The sequence below is a fragment of the Ursus americanus genome, chromosome 21 (assembly GCF_024610735.1).
Source record: "Ursus americanus isolate L20-20 chromosome 21, mUrsAme1.1.p, whole genome shotgun sequence".
Taxonomy (NCBI): Eukaryota; Metazoa; Chordata; class Mammalia; order Carnivora; family Ursidae; genus Ursus; species Ursus americanus.
Window position 1 is genome coordinate 53,484,087 of NC_142147.1, and position 8,916 is coordinate 53,493,002.

At 41.9% G+C, this 8,916-nt stretch overlaps 1 pseudogene; it reads left to right on the top strand.

Moving 5' to 3' along the window:
- The first annotated feature begins 5,589 nt into the window (after positions 1-5,589).
- Positions 5,590-6,577, top strand: LOC148108318 (zinc finger protein 248-like; annotated as a pseudogene).
- The last annotated feature ends 2,339 nt before the right edge of the window (positions 6,578-8,916 follow it).

An 8,916-nucleotide genomic window follows, 5' to 3' on the forward strand; every position in this document is an offset into this window, starting at 1 on the left:
TGTGGCCATGGACTTCATCTGGGAGGAGTGGCAGCTCCTGGCCCCCGCCCAGAAGAACCTGTACTGGGACATGATGTTGGAGAATTATAGGAACCTGGTGTCAGTGGGTGAGGACAGCTCCCTTGTGTCACTTAGGGGGTCCCCATCAGTGGTCTTTCCTCTGTCAGCCACTTAACACTTCAGAGTATCTGCAGTGCTCTCAAGTGGTAGATTCTCAGATCCTTCTCTGGGTTCAAACAAGAGTGTATAATGAGTTGTCTCCTGAGAGAAAAGCCTCTGGGTTGCAGATGGGAAAACTCTCAGTCCCTCAAATGTAGCATTCTCCCATCTTGACAGACCCCAGCCCATTTCGAAGTGTTCTGGCTTTTCCATGAGCGGGATATCAAGCTAGCAGACCAGATGTGCTCTCCAGGCTGGAATGAGGGCAAGAACTGTGGGCGATAGAAGGAGAAGTCCACATTCTAACCCATCCAGGTGAGTGGGTGAGAACAGCAAGGTGGATGACACATTCTCATCAGTCAGGGAAGGCTCCAGGGCTGTGACGGGGTCTGAGGATGTCTAAACAGCTGCCCCTCATATCTGTCTTCCCTTATGAGAGCCTCTTTGTAGGAGTTGAGGAAAATATGCCCATTTTATTCTTCTGAGAGCTGATCCCTGTTTATTTTATGTACATCTTGATTATTTGTTGTTGTTTGGTTCTTCCTACATTTCTCAGATCTCCTTTTTTTTTTTTTAAGATTTATTTGTTTTAGAGAGAGTGCTAGTAAGTGGTGGGGAGGGGCAGAGGGAGAGAGAATCTCAAGCAGACTCTGTGCTGAGGGAGGAGCCCAGTGCAGGCTCAATATCACGACCCCAAGATCATGACCTGAGCTGAAACCAAGAGTCAAACACTTAACTGACTATTGCCACGCAGGCACCCCAACTCAAATCTCCTTTTTTTATTCTTTGTAACAGTGTCTCTAACTACTTCTTCTACCTCCCACCTCCCTTGCTATGAAATCTCACCTGCCAGGTGTTACTCCAAACATAGACTTTTTTTTTAAGATTTTATTTATTTATTTGACAGAGACAGCCAGCGAGAGAGGGAACACTAGCAGGGGGAGTGGGAGAGGAAGAAGCAGGCTCCCAGCGGAGGAGCCCGACGTGGGGCTTCATCCCAGAACGCCGGGATCACGCCCTGAGCTGAAGGCAGATGTTTAACAACTGAGCCACACAGGTGCCCCATTTTTTTTTTTTAAGATTTTACTTATTTGAGAGAGAGAGATCGGGAGCACAAGCAGGCAGAGCAACAGGCAGAGGGAGAGTGGGAAGCAGGCTCCCGGATAAGCTGGGAGCCTGACGTGGGGCTCAATCCCAGAACCCTGGGATCATGACCTGAGCCGAAGGCAGATGCTTAACTGACTGAGCCACCCAGGTGCCCCCAAACATAGACCTTTGAATTCAACATAGTTCTCCAGCTAGTTCATCTTCCCATTCCATCGCAAACTAGTGATTTCCCTTCCCACATTCAGCCTCATTTTGGATGCTGTGCCCACACTGTAATCCGATCTCTGTGTTTCCGTGGTTTCTTAGCTTGTTCTAGACTAAATGTTTGTGTCCTCTCAAGATTAAGATGTCGAAATCCTGGGGCGCCTGGGTGGCACAGCGGTTGGGCGTCTGCCTTTGGCTTGGGGCGTGATCCCGGCGTTGTGGGATCGAGCTCCACATCAGGCTCCTCTGCTATGGGCCTGCTTCTTCCTCTCCCACTCCCTCTGCTTGTGTTCCCTCTCTCGCTGGCTGTCTCTCTCTCTGTCAAATAAATAAAATCTTTAAAAAAAAAAATGAAAAGAAAAAGAAAAACAAGTATCCACTAGAGTAAGTTAAGAAAGAATAGTGGAAGTTAAGAAAAAGGTGGTGAGTTTGGAAGAACGAAGAGAGGCTGGTTCTCCAGAAGCAGAACAAAAATGTCTTTCAAGAAAGTAAGAGCTGGGGCATCTGGGTGGCTCATTTGGTTGGGCATCTGCCTTCGGCTCAGGCCATGATCCCGGGGTCCTGGGATCAAGCCCTGTGTCAGGCTTGGGAAGTCTGCCTGCTTCTCCCTCTCCCTCTGCCCCTCCCTGCTGCTTGTGCTCTATCTCACTTGCACTCTCTCCCCTTTCTCTCAAATAAATAAATCTTAAAGAAAAAAAAAGTAAGAGCCATAAACATTATCTGGAGTTGCTGATTCATCAAGTCAGATATAAACTAAGGGACAGGAGTGTGATCTTACTGTTGTCTTCCCATTCTTTTTTTTTTTTTTTTAAGATTTTAATTATTTATTTGACAGAGAGACAGCCAGCGAGAGAGGGAACACAAGCAGGGGGAGTGGGAGAGGAAGAAGCAGGCTCCCAGCAGAGCAGGGAGCCTGATGCGGGGCTTGATCCCATGCCCCGAGCCGAAGGCAGATGCCTAACGACTGAGCCACCCAGGCGCCCCATGTTGTCTTCCCATTCTTACAGTTGCATGTATGTGTACTTTTTTCACTTTAAATTCTCTTTTCCTGACATGGTCTTTGACCACTCCCTTGTGTGTTTCTTCTGTGAATTCTCATTGTACTTTGTGTCCAGACCATTGAAACGCAGCCTTGAAAGCACTGTATCCATCTATTTTTCAAACATTTCTTAAATCCAGGATTGTTGTTGGAGACTTTATGCATAAGGCATGTATACGGGCCTCTCCCTCTCAGTCTGGTTGAGTAGATTTTGGGTCCAAGTCTGGGGATGTCAGTATTTAAAGTTCTCTAGAGGATGCTGTTGTGGCAGTTGACTTGGTGACTCACAGCTAAAAATGCTGCATTTCAACAGAAGCAAAAAATACTATCTAGTAGCAAAGAATTTTGTGGTGAATATATGACATGGATGCATGAAAATCTGTATGAGATAGGTTTTGAACACAAGGTATTGCTGCTAGATTTCAGGGTTGAGATTACATGTCAAAATGATTAGTGAAGATGTGATCTTGAAGATGTGGAAACCTAGAGGAAATAGAACCTACAGTTATACAGAGAGCATGGGGAATGATGGCACGATATGTGGGAGCTTATCCAGATTTTGAGTAAAGATCATATGGGGCGCCTGGGTGGCTCAGTCAGTTAAGCATCCAACTCTTAATTTCAGCTCAGGTCGTGATCTCAGGATCATGAGATCGAGCCCTGTATTGGGCTTCATGCTCAGCACAGAGTCTGCTTGAGATTCTTTCTCTCCTTCCTCTGCCCCTTCCCTTGTTTGCGCATTTTCTTTCTCTAAATAAATAAATAAAATCTTTTTTAAAAAAGATAATGAAAGGCAAAGAATGGAGGCATAAACAGTAGGAAATCTGCGAAGCCATGGCCAAGACTGCCACAGATTGGTCTGAAGCCAGCCATGCGAAGGCCAGTGTCACAGGGTCTCTGTGGGGGAAGTAGTGGAATGGAAATGGGTAAACGGGGTAATCAAGGCAATGTTAACTTTTATTGCCACGCTGACTGTTTAGATTTTATGTATTAGTAATTGAGTTATTTGAGGTAGCATGATGGTAGGGGTTTTTGTTGTCGTTGTTGTTGTTTTGTTTTTTTTTTTCTAGCTCTGGGTAGTCTCAATTTCTACCTGGTAGCAACTGTATAGCAATGATAAGGAACAGCGAGAGGTTGTAGGAAGAACTGAACGTATAGCTGGCTTGAGTCTTGGTTCAAAAGGAGGCAAGTAGTCCTTTAGGCTGCTTAACTGATAGCAGCATGGAGACATAAATGTAGGATTATGGAAGAAGATGCAGTCCGTTGCAAGATGAGGGATCAGTGCGTTAGGGATATCAAAATGGGAGATGATTGTTGTTACATTTATATAGGTACAGCATGCAGGATGTGTTTTTCTTATCACGTTTAGAAGCACATCTGTCGGTTAAGTGTCTGCCTTCAGCTCAGGTCATGATCTTGGGGTCCTGGGATCAAGCTGGCTCGGGGTGGGGGAGTCTGCTTCTCCCTCTCTCTCTGCCCCTCCCCACCATTCCTGCTCTCTCTAGCTCATGCTGTCTCTCAAAGAAATAAAATCTTTAGAAGCACATCTGCCCCTGGAGAACTCTGTGTGTCAGTCCAGTCTGTTGGAAATTCCTGGATGGTCATTGTCTCTCATCTTTGCCCCTTTCTTCGGAACATACCTCAGCTAGACTAAAAGTTGGAGTATTGAGATAAGAGTTGCTCTCTAAACGTGAGGCCAGTGTGATGGTACTATGCAGAATGAAGAAAAGGGTAAATTTTAGAAACAGGACGACCACCTAAGAGTATCATAGATATGTCAAAATCAAACACTGGGGATCCAGCCTTCTGAATTGCCTCTCTGAGCCATTTGTTCATAACAAGCATCTGCTTCTATCCTTGACCAGCATAATCCGTTTGTTTCCTTTGGTGGGAGCTTCCAAACCAGAAGTCTGAATATATGAGTGACCAACATCTTGGTCCTCTGCTTCAACTTTCTTTCAGTCTTTGCATTCTCTGAACATGACCTCAGCTCATCTCTTATCCTTAAATATTTATATACTGATGTTTCCCACACTGCTATGTCCACACAAGCCAATTCTCAACATTTATATATCCAACTGGGTATTGGCACGTTATGGTCTAATAAAAATCTAAATGTTTATATGCTTCTAAAAGTCCACTTATTTCCCCCACATTCTGAACCTCAGTAACATTCACCCTCTTGAAGGCAGTTTCCGCTTACCTCTTGACTCAAGCAAAATATTTAGGAGTAAACCTTAATTCCTCATGTTCTTTATCTCCCCCCCCCAATTTTGAACTCACCAGTGAGACTTGTCTTACCCCATAGCGTATCTTCATTTCCTCCACCCTCTTCATCTCCTTTGCTCTTTCAAACCACTTCTTATAATTTGCAGCTGCCTCCTTTTCTTCTTTGCTTATTGTGTTTTCCCTACCTACAATGTAAGCTCAGTGAGAATGATATGTTCACGTGTCCCCAGCGCCAGCACCGTGGCCAGTCCCTAACAGGCATTTTATCAGGATTTGGGGAATGACTGAATGCAGCCCTTGTAATTTTGGATGACGTTTTCCTTCCACCTCTATCTTCTCTTCTAACAGTGGCTTTCTTATTTTCTACTCTTTCTGCATGTTTCCGCAAGACACTATTTACAAAGCAGCCGACTCTATATTCATTGTGAATTAAGCTCATTTGTATGTTTATTGCTTTTGCCACTTGATGTTTGTGTATTGTGTTTTTACCAGTGTTCAAGAAATAAGGAACATCATTAAAGAGTCTTTTATCCTGAGATCATGCAGTCAACCCTAAAGATTGGCCAGTCCACACGTGGGCGTTCATTGTTCTCTTCTTTCCTAGAAGTCGAGGAAGTTGATGATCATCTGCAGGGATACTTGCATACCCAGAGATTTCTAAAGATGACTAAATATGGAACAATGTGTGAACATAATGTCTTTGAAAATATTGTTGATCTGGACCGACCTCATTTTCCTTTAAGGCAAAATCATGGAAAAACACTAAAATCAAATTTAAATTCTATCAGTTAAAACAGAAGCTGTGAAATAGAGCATCCCATTGAGCATGGTGGAAATGGGAAATCCTTTCTCCTTACAAAATAGGATCAAATTCATACTAAAATACCTGAAATTGGAAAATCCATCAGACCTAAGGCTTCCATTTGTTAAGAATCAGAGAACTCACAAAACTGAGAAATGCACATATGCAGTGAATGTGGGGAATCCTTCATCAGGAAGTCTCAGCTCACTAAAGATGAGAGAATTCACTGGGGAGAGAAACTCCATGGCTGTAGTACATATGGGAAGGCACATACCACAAAGTCTAGGCTCACTGAGCACCAGAACATTCATACACGAGAGAAACCTTATATAGGTGAATGTGGCAAAGCCTGTTATAGGAAGTCAGTCATTATACATGAGAGAAATGAAAGAGGAGAAAACACCCGTTGATGCACTAAATGTGACAAAGCCTTTCTCATTAGAGGACATCTTATTTTACATCAGAAAACTCATACCTGAAAGAAACCCTATACGTGTAATGATTGTGGAAAGGGCTTCACCCAGATGAGTTTCATTGTACATCGGTGAACTCGTACTGGTGAGAAAACTTATATATGCAGTGAATGTGGACAAGGCTTCATCCAAAAGATAAGTCCCATATGACATCAGGGAGTTCATACAAACAAGACTTCCTTTCTATGTAGTGACTGAAAATCCTGTCCTCAGAAGTCAGGTCTCATTAAATATCAGAAAATGCACACAGGAGAGAAACCCCATAAATGAAGTCACTGTGGGAAAACCTTCATCATGAAACAACAGCTCATTGTCCATTAAAGAACTCATAAAGGAAAGAGATCCTATGAATTACACTGGGTGTGGGAAAGCTTTTTCCTACAAGTCATGCCTTATTAAACATAAGAAACACAAAGAAATATGTAGATTCATAAATGTGGAAAACCCTTCCACAGAGAGTTACAGCTTCTTACGTATAAGTGAAACACTGTTAATTTGGTCACTGCAAATGTCTTCTTTTATCCCTCAGACATCATTAAATATCTGCGGGCTCCTAGCAAATAGGAACATAATCCTTTTGGAACAAACTCTTGCTAGATGTGCGCCCTCAAGAGAGAGCAGAAACTTTGCATGGGGGAATAAAAACCTTGTAACTGCGGTGAATGTGATGGTGCCTTCACTGGTCAATTAGGTGACATTTTATGTCTCAAAAGAACCAATGGGAAGGAAACTTAGATATATTCAAGGTAGAAAAACAGTGAACAAAAATTCCAGGTCATTATATAGCTAAGTATATTTTGAGAGAAATACGAATGCAGAGACTGGGAAAGCATGATAAATTTCATCCTGTATGTATATTTATGTGTTGATACAGAGACATAGTCTGATGTTATTAATCGTAGCTTCCATCTACATTGATTGCTCACTTTTGTCAACTAATCTGGAATGTCTGAGATCATAAGTGAAGCAAAACACTACTGTGATTATAAAGAAATAAGATCATTGGTATCTGGATGTTACTAGGAATGGAAATCTTTATAATATAGAGTTGATTGGGGAAAAAGCAGTATTTGACTAGTGGAGTTTGGGGCACAGGAGTTTGGGGCACATGTATCTGTTCAGTTTCCCTAGAATAGTGTGGAGGATTAATTGAAAAGTGGTAACCCTTTCACAGATTTTCGGGACTGTTTATTATGCAAAGTTACCTGAGAATCAGCCTTCCATTGAATCTCTGTTCATTCAGTGAATATTTAAGTACCTCCTTTGTACCTGGTATTATTCTATCAGCTAAGGACACAGGGGTGAACAAAACAAAATGTCTTTGCCCTCCTGGAATGAGTGTTAAGTTAGCTGAATTATATGTAAGTGGTATCTTCATACTCTATCTAACATACTCAGGGTATGTAAACTCTACATTAGGTGAAATGGACATGGACTAATTGGATCATGGGGTTTGGATTTAGAATGATGTGGAGTTAGATCCTAAAAACATCTTTCAAGGAGGGTATTATTTGAATGGGAGATGAGGGAAACATTCCTATTAATAAATAATTGATGAATGGATAAAGATGTGATACACACACTCTCACACAATGGCATATTACTCAGCCATAAAAAAGAATGAAATCTTGCCATTTGCAATGATGTGGATGGAGCTAGAGAGTATTATGCTAAGCAGAATAACTCAGAGACAACTACCATATGTTTTCACTCATGTGGAATTTAGGAAACAAAACATGAATATGGAGTGAGGGCACAGAGGCAAACCAACTGACTCTTAACTAGAGAACAAACTGATGGTTACTGGAGGGGAGGTGGGGGGGCTAGGTGGGTTTATAAATAGATGATCGTTATTAAGAAATGCATGTGTTACAATGAGCACCGGGTGCTGTATGTAAGTGATGAATCACTAAATTTGAGACACCTGAAACTTATATTGTACTGTATGTTAACTAACTGGAATTTATATTAAAACTTGGGTAGAAAAAGGATGTATAAGTAATCCAGGATACAAACACTTTTTAAAAAACGCCCATGTTGGGGCGCCTGGGTGGCACGGCAGTTGAGTGTCTGCCTTCGGCTCAGGGCGTGATCCCAGCGTTCTGGGATCGAGCCCCATATCAGGCTCCTCCGCTATGAGCCTGCTTCTTCCTCTTCCACTCCCCTGCTGTGTTCCCTCTCTCGCTGGCTGTCTCTATCTGTGTTAAATAAATAAATAAATAAATAAATAAATAAATAAATAAATAAATCTTTAAAAAAAAATGCCCATGTCTTATCTCCCCACATTGATTATACATTCCTTGATAGTTTTGCACTAATTTCAGTAGCAATTAGCCACATGTGGCTATTTAAATGTAAATTAATTTAAATTAAAAATGTATTTCATTAAAGGGTTCACATTTCAAGAGTTCAGTAGTTCTTTGTGGCTAGTGACTACCGTGTTGGACAGTACGGATGTAGAACATTTCCTTATCGCAGAACAGTCTATTGCACGGTGCTGCTTTATAGAATCACATATCCTTTGTGATATAGAAAAAAATAATTACATATTGACTTGGAAGATGAAGGTGAATGTACTATAGAGAAAAAGTTCTATCATTGCAAAGAATGAGCAACTGTAAAGCGTTCTAAAAGAATGGAATTGTTCAAAAAACATCTTGTGTCCATGTGCATTAGAATAATGTTTGCCTTCAAAAGGAGGAGAGCAGAAGAGGAATGGGATGCCCAAGATTAGTAAAATAAAAGGCATGAGAACCTCAGTTTAAGATGGAAGAAAGCTGGAAAATGAAAAGAGGTAAGATTCCTCTTGGGTGTATTGGAGAGGAGCCCTTATATTGTTCACAGCCCTATCACCTCTGAAATTTGCCGTAATTTCAGAGTTCCCCATTTCCTCTATGACCTGC